This window comes from Oreochromis aureus, linkage group 6, assembly GCF_013358895.1.
Source record: "Oreochromis aureus strain Israel breed Guangdong linkage group 6, ZZ_aureus, whole genome shotgun sequence".
Taxonomy (NCBI): Eukaryota; Metazoa; Chordata; class Actinopteri; order Cichliformes; family Cichlidae; genus Oreochromis; species Oreochromis aureus.
In genome coordinates this window covers 6,342,043-6,354,931 of record NC_052947.1, presented here as the reverse complement: position 1 = coordinate 6,354,931, position 12,889 = coordinate 6,342,043, and the positions used below count along the sequence as shown (strand labels likewise).

The following is a 12,889-nucleotide window of genomic DNA, read 5'->3' as shown; positions in this document are numbered from 1 at the left end:
TGTGCGTCTGCAGCCAGCTGAAGGAGCTCTCATATTCTTTTTTTTTTTTTTTTTCATTTCTGCCAAGAGGCACTTATATTCAGCAACTTTTTATTCTGGTAGATTTTCTGACACCCACCCTCAGAATGAGTGCGTGTCTAGACAAACAGTATTAATTGAGGCGTAGGCAGGTGGGGTTTTTTTTCCCTGCATATTTCTTCTTTGTTGGTGTATCTTTTAATGTATCGATGTTATTTTTTCTAAATAAATGTTTTAGTTCTTATTACACGTACACACAGATATCATGGCACTGTGGTCCGTTCATGTAAATGTTTAGATCTCTGTAATATAAATGGAACTGAAGGCTACGTGCTGTTATAAATGTGCACAGAGACGCTCCACAAACATGTGGTTTCATTAGCTAGATGTAAAGTTGCACAATAGAGCCAAAAAAATCTAAGTGCAATTTCTTTGCATTTTCTATTCTGCTTGGGAGATAAATTGTCATCTGTGTGGAAAAAGTATTTCCAAAGTAATTGCTTTTTCATCGCTTAAAAACAGATACAGAATCTGTTTTGATCAGATTTGAAGCACATGAATGAAGTGAATGTATTTTTTTTTTCACTGTGACTCTAATTTGTGGTTATTTTGCATGCTTTACTCAAATGACTGCATAAAACATATTTCGCTCTGGTTAATTAACTGTGCAGGCTCATTAGATTTCAGCTGCCAGTGTTGCAGTTTTTGACACAACAATAAAAGCACTGTGACGTGCATCGCTGAGAAACCCATCGTAATATAGTAATGAATGTAAGGGTCAAAACCAGAAGGACAGATTCCTTTCAAAGTTCATCTAAGAGAAAAATGGGGTAGGGGAGGGTGGAATTGTCACAGCCTTTTGCAGGGTAGGCTACGGTTTATCTGCCTTTTTCTTTTTTTTCATAAAGGACTGTGTTCCACAATAAGAAACTGAAGCCTGTATAATTGGTGTAAGAGATCAAAACCACAAGGACAAACTCAACCGAATCATATGAAAAGAAAAACGTGTTTATAAAAAGAGGATGCAATTAGTACCTAAGGACTATTTCTTGTCTGTGACTTTGTGAAGTCTCGTTGTAAACAGATCCATCGGGAGCAATTTTGAATTTCACTATCTTTTCCTTGGAGAATTAAACTATCAGCAACAAAAGAAAATACGTGTATGTAATTAAATTACTCTGTTAGCTATTCAGTGGAACAGATAAGCCAATAAAACTTAGGTTATGCAAGAATATGAAAGAATGATTTTATTTCTGATATTTGTAAAATCCATTTGGGTGAAATCACTGCTGCAATTTTAGAAGATACAATAAATTCCGCTGCAAATATCTTGAGACTGTTTTAACAGAAAAGCTTTGTGTGAGAAGAAAAAAAGAAATGAAGGCAAGTTAAAAGTATTTGTAATAGTTTTCTGGTGCTTTTCAGTTTGTGCTGGTTGGGGGGAAAAAAACAGCCTGTTCAGATAAGTGAACTTTATCTCGGTCACATTGTTTTGCAATGTGCCAGTTTTGGATATGGTTAATGAGTCGTGAACATTTTTAAACTAAGGTGTGTCGCAGCGTATCAGCAGCTCTTTGGACTGTCCACGTTTAGACTGCGAGTGTAAATTGGGCAAAAAGCTCTTTAAGGAACAGTTCAAGGATAGATATGGCTATAAAACCGTGACAAGGATAACTTCCTGTGTGTCTGTGTGTATGTCTTTGTGTGTGTTGATATTACCCATGTTGTTAGGACCTGAATTGATTTACACAGTCAAGATATGGAGACTTGTCCTTTCTTTAAAGGGATAAAAAAGCACAGGTCTTTATTATGTCGGTCAGGACAGATAAGGGTGAGGGGTAACCGTTATGGTTATGATTACGGGAAGTTACAACAAATTAAATGTAAGTCAGTGTTATATTCTCTGAAGTCATGGAAACATGAAATCGAGAGGAAGTGTGTGTGTGTGTGTGTGTGTGTGTGTGTGTGTGTGTGTGTGTGTGTGCTGTATGTAGAGCAAAAGAAGAGAACATTCCTCCATATTAGAGATAATATCATCTAATATTAATGTGAGGAGGCTCCATTGCTGCTGTGTCAATATTGAACTGCTGCTTCCTTCTCCTCTCCCTTTTTCTCTGACTGTGTCACTTACAGTCTTACAAACACGGAGACACACACACACACACACACACACACACACACACACACACACACACACACAGGCAAACTAACAGAGTCCACCAGACCTTTGATTTGCAAAAAGGGAAATATTTATGGCCAGTTGTTAAAGCGCTCCTGGGTACAGCGATGTGTGTGTGTGTGTGTGTGTGTGTGTGTGTGTTCAATGTGCGCCAGCAGTGACATACGCATATTTCCATATGCGTATGTCACTTCGGCGCACTCACAAATGGTAAAATCTCTGCGCGTGTGAGAGAAGTCGACTTAAAAGCAGACATATGGTCATATCGGTGTATGTGTGCATTGAAAAGTCGATACGTATGTGTGTCAGCAATTATGTGTGTGCGCGTCACGTGGTCGCCCCCTATTAAACTCACTACAGCACTTAGCATCGGCTCCAAATGGCTGCAGTTATCAAGCTCTCAACACGGGGTGCTCCTGTAATGATGGTGTGTGTGTGTGTGTGTGTGTGTGTGTGTGCATGTAGGCAGTGCAGGTGAGGAGTTTTTAGCTCTTGCTGTCTGCCTCTCGCTCTGTCTTTCAGAGGAAATAATGTTTTTGCTTGGCTGCTCTCTCAGGTCTGTTGTGCTTTCAGCTTGCAAAGCCTCGACGAGAGCAAATTAAAACTGTTGTACTCACAGCAGTGTTCCATGTATGTTAATGAAAAATGGACCTTTCATTTTATCGACAAAGCGTGAGTGATTTTGCTAAGTGACAATATTTTGAAAAACACTTTTTGTTTCACTCATTGAAATTTACTGCATGTAACACTTTTGACTTGTTCAAACGTCAAATTCTTAATAAATGCTTCTCACGTGGAAACAAATAGGAGAGAAAAAAACATGGAATCTGAACCACTCTGAAGTGAAATTGAAGACTAGAATTTAGACTTTAACATAATGCGCCACTTTCAAAACTAGAAGTTTACGGTTGACCTGTTTGCGTGCCTGCTGATGTTGACTGGATCATGTGAAGCAGTGAGGTACAAAAAATGTGATTTCATGCCCCAGGCTTGACCTGTGTATACAGCCAAACATGCATTAGTAGTTTTGAGCCTGCTAAAAAGGGTTCAGCTTTCCTATTGTTACAATTTACATAAATGAAAACTCCAACTGTAGCAGTGATCTTTTTTCTTTTAAAATGTAACGTAATACGACGCTGAGCAGCTGGGTGTGGTCCAAAGCATTTCTGTTGCACCTGTAGCCACACCCAGCAGTGATATCACAGTGCGCTGAGACAGGTATGCTTTGGGAAGACTTCTGACTTTGAAAACATGCTGTTCAAACAGAAACCCCTCTAAACTTACAAAACCAAGTTGCTCCTTTGTATGCGTGTTTTTTGATACTCAAGCAGATGGCTGATCTTCGGTATTTTAGAAAGGCTAATTATGACAGCAGACAGCTATCTTTGTGTGTGTGTGTGTGTGTGTGTGTGTGTGTGTGTGTGTGTGTGTGTGTGTGTGTGTGTGTGTGTGTGTGTGTGTGTGTGTGTGCATTTAGGGGAATTTCCTCTAATAAATGCAGACATTTTTCCTTCATTTGTCCTCCTGTCTGTGAATTCTTTCCTTTATCTGTAAAACTGTGAGCATCTCAATATCATGTGAAAATATAACAAGAAGCCCACACACAACAGAGACCACAGACACACAGTTAGCTGTAACAGTTTTTTTTTTTTTTAGTTCCATCAGCTTAATCAGATTTCAGTCACATCTGGCCAAAGTTGAAGTCTTTATTTTTGTGTGTGGGTGTGTGTTTGCAGGCAGCCGAATGTTTGTTCGTGAGCAAACAGCTGTTGTTTGCTATAAATCCATTGATTCTTGGATTGCTGAAATTGAATGCTTGAAGGTGTTACTCGACCGTGCACCTGAGCACATCTGTGTTTTGCTGTATTATGTAGGTTTAGTAGTTGCGTGCTTCAGCTCAACTTTGAAGCTTAATGATGTTCAGATGAACTGATACATTAAACTCCAGATTATTATCAAGGTGGTGCTTTTCTGTCAAATTAGCAAATTTTAACATGTCTCAGAAATAATTTTCTCATTTCATGAAATTTCCCTCAGCATCATTTTTTGTATTGAGAAAATAGCAATTTCTTTGTAAAACATCGATGGTAACACATTTGTTCCTGCTTTCTTTTGTCCCGGTGTTACTTCCAGTTGTTTATAGTTATTTTCCCAGTTTTAAGATGTTCAGTATTAAAATAATTATACCTTTGATACAGAAAGGAATAAGCAGTTTTACACTAATTTAATGTATCCCCCAACCTTTGTGTGCTAATTCTAGACATTTTTGATGCCCTAGGTAAGATTAGGATAGTGACCCCTCCACTGTCTGCAGCTGGGGGCGTTTTTAGTAATTTAGTTTAATTGGACATTAAACATTAGAGAAGGTAACATACTGGAAATCATTCATTAATAACACAGGTCTGCAACCAAAAAACTGCATAGGATCTTTTAACTGTTTCTTATAGATTTTACTCACTGAAACCGGGAAAGATATTTAAAAAATTCCATCTCATCGGGTTTTCTTGCAAAACTCATGTTTTTAGTTTAATGAAGCGTACAATTTCCGTTTTTAAACTGAAATCTGGTATCCTATACTTGAGTCAAAGAAACATATCCAATAATAATTTCTTACATTAATTTAATATTTCTAAGAGCAAGAAAATGCGAGTAATTGCGGGAGGTGATTGGGGGGGGGCACGTTGGGTGTGGCAGTGCGAGGAGCTCAGATGATCATGTCTCAACAGGTTTATGTTGTTCATAGCGAAAGGTAAGGAATTTCAGAAGAATTATGCATAATTAATTGTAATAAAATATAGTTTTTTCTCATTGCTGTTGTGCTTTTTTTTTTTAAGGTAAAGTCCTCATGTTTCACATGATGGAGGGAAATGGAGATTGTTTTTGGATTCAGCACCCTAAAAAACATCAAATTTACCAAAAATTTCCCATGCAGCTGAATTATTATTATTATTTTTTTTTTGGAGACCTGTGTAATTATTATCCCATTAGTATCATCAATATTGTTCAGAAAATCCTTTCATTGGGTTGTTTAAAGCTTTAGAAACGCTTCAAAATCTTTCTGTTTGGTGTTTGATGATCAGTTATTTAATAAGAGGAACAATAAAACAATATGTTGCCTGTATTTCACTGTATTTCAGTACAGTGACCCTTGCTTGTAAACACTGACACTGAATTTAAGCAGAAAACTGAAGAAAATGAAATCAAACTTAAACTTACTGTCCTAGTTCCAGACTAGGACTCGTTTTTCTTTTCTATTTCAGTGGCTCATTTGACTAATTGTTAACTGGAGAGAAGCCGATAGATGGTGCATGCCTTGAAGAGACGGGCATATGTGCTCACCGTGTACTCGTGCACTGGGGACACTGCTGATGTGTGGAACCTGTCAGCCCATTTCTGTTTGCTATATTACTCTTTTCATCGTGGGTGCTCCCGACGGGCAGTCTGCCACTTCTGACAATACAATAAAAATGTCCTGACAGTTGTGATGGACTTCCTGACTTTTATTGCAAACCTGTAACTGTGTTTGATAATTCAGTGTCAGGCGTGCAGAGAAATAGACACAGTTATATGAGAATATAACCAGTATCATGTCTTAATGCAGAGAGTAATTAGTAGTTTTAATTATTGACAGTGCTGCCACACAGTTCTGTGATGCTGGACGTGACGCGACAGGTGTTTGATAAACTCACACAAGCAGCAAACAAAACTTCATGTCCCTGCACAGTTTATTGAGGCCCAGATTACAGTAATTACATATAACAGTGTGTTGCATTAACAGATTATCAGATAGGTCTGTGCCTTCACTGCACCGACGTCTCGTGTGCCGGGGTTGCTATTTCTGAGTATTCCTGAAAAACTGCTGGGTGGGGCTTGATGCAAATTTGTGAAACCCGATAAGTTCCAGCAATAAAAATTATTATACGCAAGACTGATAGCAGCCGCTCGAAGAGAAGGAGCAGTCAAGATACGCGCGCACACACACACTCATCAGCTCCTTCCTGTTGACTGATCGTAAAGTACAATTCATATTCAGCCTTCTCGTCTACTGTGAAATGCTGTTGATAAAAGGCTCAGATAAAGGTGTAATTGAAGCCATTAGAATCTTTTTCTTGTATCCATAAAAGAGCTCACACTGTGTCATGGGATCAGTTCTTGGGGCTGACAGGGCCGCTGCTTTCCAGCAGAGTCAAGCTGCTGTAAAGTGTTTGGGTCTGACCTCGGCGCTGCGTTAAAGTCAAGGACGATTTCCGTACAAACGAGGAGCTCTTTGTTAGATCTGTGCGCAGCATGGTGGTTTTATTTCCTCCTAGTGTTTATGTGTTCATGCACAAGTCCAGTGTTTGGCTTTTAAAAAGCTAAACAGTAATTGTGAACATGAAACAGCACCTACATGATGTTGTTCCGACCAACACCAAACAGGGTCGGGGGCAGAATTAGTATCAGTGGATTATGAGATGATGGTGTTGTTGTCAATATAAAATCTTATTATAAAAATGTTTTTTTGTTCTCTTCACCTGCACACATTCTTGTTCTGGCAAGCTTAGCATCGCTACTTAAGTACATAAAGACCTTAAATAAGCTATAGGGTTGTGCAAAGAGTGCACATAAAGCCAGAGTCGGAGATCTGATTCTGTCTGTTGAATCAGTGCGGCCTGTGGGCTGTAACTACTCAGTAATAAACTACTGTTTCACATGTGATTATCTCAGACTTTCTAATCTGATTAATTTATTTCCACTTAAGTTATGAAACCTTTTTGTGTCAAAAAACATCACTGCATATAGAGTTACTGCAGTTATGTACTTATCCAAGAACTCCAGTGTCAGTTTATTTCATTGGAGAGACTCAGTCACCATCAGAAAATCAACAGATAACTGCAGAACTCGATGCTTTCTTTTCTTTTTGGCATTAAAAAAACTATACAAGGTTTTATATAATGAAGTTTGTTTTAAGATTGTATTATTTAAGATCATAATACTGTTGTAGACAAAAAAAATTCAAATAAAACCAAAAAAATCTATCACTTTAACAAAATTGATTTTGTTTGGGGGGGGGGGGGCTCAGAAAAGAGGATCAAGTTTGTAAATGTAAATGTTAAGCTGGGCAACTGTGGTCTATTTTTAATGAATCAATTTTTAAAAATGTATCAATTTTTTTAAATGATAGAATACACAAAAAGCAAGAATAAAAATCTTGGAAATTATTTAAAGCCAGCAAAGTTCTTTTTTTTTTAAGTCCATGATTTAATCTGTTAGTTTGGATTACAGTATCTCACAGAATTATTCATTTAAGGGGATCTGAATTCTGTTAAGGGCTTTGCTCTGTTTATTACAATTAGAGCAATTATGCTGGAGCAGTTATGCTGTAATTAATATTGAATTCATGTGAATCACTGGTTATTTTACCTTTGTCTGATAAAAAAGGGTTTTTGCTCATAGCATGTGCAACAGCTTTATTCTGTGTTGCACAGCTTTAAGTTTTATTTTCTCTCTGAAACATGAAATGATTTTAAATGTTTAAAACTGTTCAATTTTCACTAAAATTGTAAACAATTGTTTATTTTTTTAATACATAAAAAATAGGGATTTTTTTCTCGATCTACAATTATACACAATTATAATCATGTAGCTGATCGTGTAGCTGTTTATGCTCCCTTTATAAATAATAACCCAATCTCTTGTTCAGGCATTTTTTTAAAGAGAAATACCTGGTTTGTTTTTATTTTGAAATCAAAGTCAAGGGCATGTGCTGCTTAGACTTGTAGCTGGCAAACGTCTGAACACGTCTTTTCAGCTTTTTGGGTGGAAGGGCATCCTTTACGTAGCGTTAGCTTAGTGGGACATGGATGACTGCATTAATCAGCCTCTTTGTAGGTTGGGCAAGTTTTTAAGATTTAACTCCATAATGGCTTCTGTGAGTTCCGCTCTTATCCCGGTCCGTCAATAGAGGCACATAAAAATAGAGATAGTCAATCAGCCAGTCAGCATGAGCCCCCAGTAAAAGGCTCCACTGTGTGTTTATGGCGAGCGGGGGAGGAGACCTCGCAGCGGGCAGCTTTTCTCTCTCTGTGTCTCGCTCCCTCTAGGCTCATGGAGGATCGCTGCTGCTCCACCAGATCCTTTGTGTCTTATTAAAGAAAAAGGCTTCTTTTCCCAAATATGTAATGAAATAATTGAATTCGCACTTACCTTATTAAACGGTGAATGTGAAACAAGCAGCCGATTGTGCGACTAGAAGCTCGGACTCCATGGACTCTGAGCTTATAGACTATTACGCCATAGGTTTCCACCATAAGTAGCCGTTCCACGTTGGTATTTTAGCAGCAGTTTATTCTGTCACCCTGAGGAGACGAGCAAGACGGCGCTGAAGACTAAAGAAAATATCCTGACATTTATGTTGTGACAGTGTAGGTATAAAAAGTGGCTTTTTAAACAGAATTTTCACAAGGTCATCTTTACTCTACCTGAGCTTCCTCTACCTATGCACCACATATCAATGTCTTTGTTAAAATTTAATTATGTTTACAAATGTTCTTATATTACTTTGAGCTGTGTTATCATTCTTTGCTAACATTATTTAATCTTTTTTTAGAGCTTAAGCAATTACACAGTTCATTATTATTGTTGCTATTACTAGTAGTAGTAAAAGTAGCAATATTAATTATTGCCATACATCGCTTGCATCTGTGCAGGTTTTCAAAATTACCAGCTTATACCTAATAAAAATTGTAATGTAAAATGGAATGAAGTGAAATATAAACCAAAACTTAAGAATGTATTTGAAAAAAACTTTACAAAGGAAAAAAAACCATCCTGTAAGTGATTCTTCCACACTGTCAGAGCGCTGACAGCAAAGACACGATCACATCTCATCTTTGGTCAGCTAACAGGAACAAGAGGCCTCAGCCAGACGACCTCGTGGTGCTCATAAAACATAAAGCCTCTTTCTCTGCCGTTGGGAATCCCCATGAGGCGCTTCACAAGTAATCAATAACATTCTCACTCTTCAAAATTTCAGCCAGTGTTTTTTTAGTTTTTAAACATTTTATGGCCTAAAGAGTGATTTGTTAATTTTTCATAATATATATTGTAATTCATTCATTGTTCTCACACAAAACAAATGTTAAACAGTTACAGTAAGAGCTTGAGATGAGCTGTTCTGTTATAAAAAAAATATTTTTAAAAAAATGTATAGGAGAACAAAAGTGTAAAGCATGGCAGAGAAAGAAGGCAAAAGTTAAAGAACTTAAAATAAATGACGAATATTAAAGCTAAAAGCATAGTTTAGGGAGAAAACTGCACATTCCCACTTCTTACTTTTAGTTTATCAGTCATGTGGATTTTGTACTGAACTGAATTTTGGATCACTGGTTGGACAGTTTTGTAGCATTTTCAGACATTTTATGGAGCAACTATTATGATTACATTAAAGATGAAAAGAAATTTCTATCAGTCTCATTTATTTATTATTTGTTACTTAAAGAAGCTCTGCAGCCTGCTCATCCCTCTCAGCTCTCAGATTCTCACCCCCTGTGTGTGCGTGGCCTTTGTGTGAGCTAAGTAGGTGTATTGTTGGAGGCAGAATGTCTTGTGTAGTCTCTCATGGCAGATAGAAGAACCAGGGACTCTACAACATGAATAATGAAGGACAGGAGAAACGCAAACAACTGTTTTATTGGAGAGAGCGAAGAAATAATGAGGGAATAAAATGAGTAAAACCTTTAAGTGAGGGATTAAAACTACAGCGCATTAAAGGAGTTAACAAACGAAAAAAGGTGTGGACGTCTGGAATGAGGACTAAAAATGAATAAAGGTTTACTGAGGTTTTAGGTTGTCAAGAAACTGAACAGGGAGCAGGAGGGATGTAATGAAAGAAAATAAATAAATCGGAATAAAGAGGAAATTGTGCAAGGGAAGATGATTTTTTTTTTTTTTTTCAAATGAAGCGAGATTAAACCAGGCTGGAAATAGAAAATGAGAACAAAACCAGCTTAAAAAAATGTAATGGAATGAATTGGAATAAAAAGGTGAGGGACACAGACAGTAAACTAATTATAAAGAAGAATAGAAAATATGAGTAAATCGAAGGAAAAAGAAACGAGAACATGTTTTTCTCCACTTGAGTTATTGTCCATTTTTTGGGGCCTTTGCTGTCTCCAGCTGAAGGTCGCGTTCAATCCATGCCCCTCAGTGTGTTATTGTCTGTGTAAGACTCACACATACTCGGCAAATATAACACTACAGTGATCACATAAGCCCCGTGTTAGAGCGTGTGTATGTGTGGCCCTCTCGATTTCTTTTCTCTCATTCAATCTTTAAATCTCATGAGGAATTTACCCACGTGCCCCAGTGGGTCAAGAGGAGAGGACAGGGGTTGGGGCTGACTAAAGACATTTAGTCAAAGCCAGCAGAAAGTGGGGAAAAAATGTTTTAAAGCCACTGGAAATTTAAAAATAAAAAAAAAAGTTTCTTGAGCTGTAGATTTTTTTCTCTTTTTAAATAAAGAAAGAGAAGAGAAAACAGAAACAGGGGGGCATCCCGATGGCTCAGCGGGCAAACGCTGGCCACACACTACACAGTAAGACAATACAATCGGCGATGGGGCACTGTAGTAGTGTTAAACAATGACGCACACACAGGAAGGGTGGGTTCACTCATTAAGATTCACCGCTCTGTTTGGCTTTAAGGACTGTTGATACCCCGCTGTGTTACCAAAACAAACTGTAAGGACTTTTTGTTTCCCTAACTTTTATTTTGGCAAGTTTCCGTAACTATAAGAAATGTCAAAACGCTTCCATTCCTCGCTGTGTGGTGTTTTTCACTTCTGAAAATGGTGATTGCAAAAACAAAAAACAAACAGAGGCTAGAGAAATAAAAAGATCTCAAATTATACAGCTTTAAGTCCTTTCAAACGTTCTTGTGTTAAATATTATCCTGTTGTTTAAATATAAGTGCGTAGATAAAGATAAGATTTGAAAAACGTAAAATGATTTGGCTCTATAGGAGACCCAATATGTTCTTTTTCAGCTTTTTTAGACTTGGATTCTGCTAGAGTAGCTTTGCATAACACAAAGTTCAAAATAATCCTCTCCTCATGCAGGGCCTTGGAACTTGGTGCTCTTTCAAATAATGAATTCTGCATAGGAGTATAAATACATTATATGTATACATATATATATGTATATCTATGTATGTATGTATATATATGTATAGATAGATATAGATAGATAGATATATCTATATGTATATGTATATATATATATGTATGTATATATATATATATATATATATATATATATATAGATATAGATATAGATATAGATATATATATAGGTAGATAGATAGATAGATAGATAGATAGATAGATAGATAGATAGATAGATAGATAGATAGATAGATAGATATATGTATACATATAATGTATTTATACTCCTATGCAGAATTCATTATTTGAAACTTTGGTCAGGTTTTAGACGATATAAGAAAACATGAGAAAAGTCACGGTAGGTCTTTTTTAATGCATGAACTAGTAAAGGTACGACTAAATTAAATGCATTAGAATTAAATTATATGGTGTCAATACCGCCAGGGATCAATAAAGTTTAATTGTAGCCACTGATAATACACCATCATTTATTTGTTGATTATACTTTGTGTTAGTAATCCAAAGCTGAAAAGTAATTGGTATGTTACTCCCTTGTATTGTAGTTAAATAAGTGGATCTTGTTACACTTCACTATGTTTAGCAGCAGTGTGTGCATACACGTCTAGGCATGCATTGTACAGTAGATTTTGTCATGTTGTTTGTACTGTTAAAAGACTAGGTGAACAAAAGCACTACACATAGATCAACAGCAACGACAGACACTTCTATTTTTGATTACATCCTTGTCTTGTTTCTTTTGAGTTTTGAGAGGACAAAAGCCAGAAGAATGTAATCTTGTATAACGAAAAAGACGTGTATAGGGAGAAAAAAGGCTTTAGCTTTACTAAAACACAGAAGCTGGTACAAAAGAAGATTTTGTATAATAAACACTGCTGGGGGGAAAAAAAACAGTTATTGGAAAGAATGAGTAATTATTGCTGCGGGTACCTGACCTGGTGCAGGGTAATGATAAACGCATTTTTTGTTTTTCATTGGCAGGAGGCATGTCAGTTTAAGCTTTCTGTCAGTGTAGCCTGGGGCACAGTTTTCAGACAGCTTCTGGTCTCAGCAGTCAGACAGGTCCGAGCATTCCCTGGAAGGAGTGAACACTCCAAAGATGCTTTGTCCAATTGTGAGTAAATAATTCAAACCGCCCATTAGTACAAGGTATAACTTGTTTACACTGCGCTTTACTACTATAGTTTTTTTGGTTTGTTTTAATAGAACCCAACCAGTATAAGAACAGAGACAGATTTCTATGACATTTGTTATGTGGAGTTCTGTATTTACTAGTTTCTAATCTACTCAACTCATCCCGCAGTAGCTGGTAGTTGTGTTTGTGGCGTTCCAACTCCTCAGTTCCTCCCGTCTCGTCTCTTCTCTACACTTTTTAAATTTTCATCTATCAACTGTTATTAATGCTGATACCAATCAATAGCTAACATCAGCTAAAAATATCAGCCCACTGATAAATTGTGCAGATGCTCTTTAGCACCACTGTTCAATAATCACACCATTTAAAGTGCAGTAACAATAATATCCTTATGCAT

At 37.0% G+C, this 12,889-nt stretch overlaps 1 protein-coding gene across 2 annotated transcripts in view; it reads left to right on the top strand.

The window, feature by feature from the left end:
- The window catches only part of lcor (ligand dependent nuclear receptor corepressor), a 77,592-nt gene that overhangs the window by 14,411 nt on the left and 50,292 nt on the right, over positions 1-12,889 (top strand). The window lies entirely within an intron of this gene.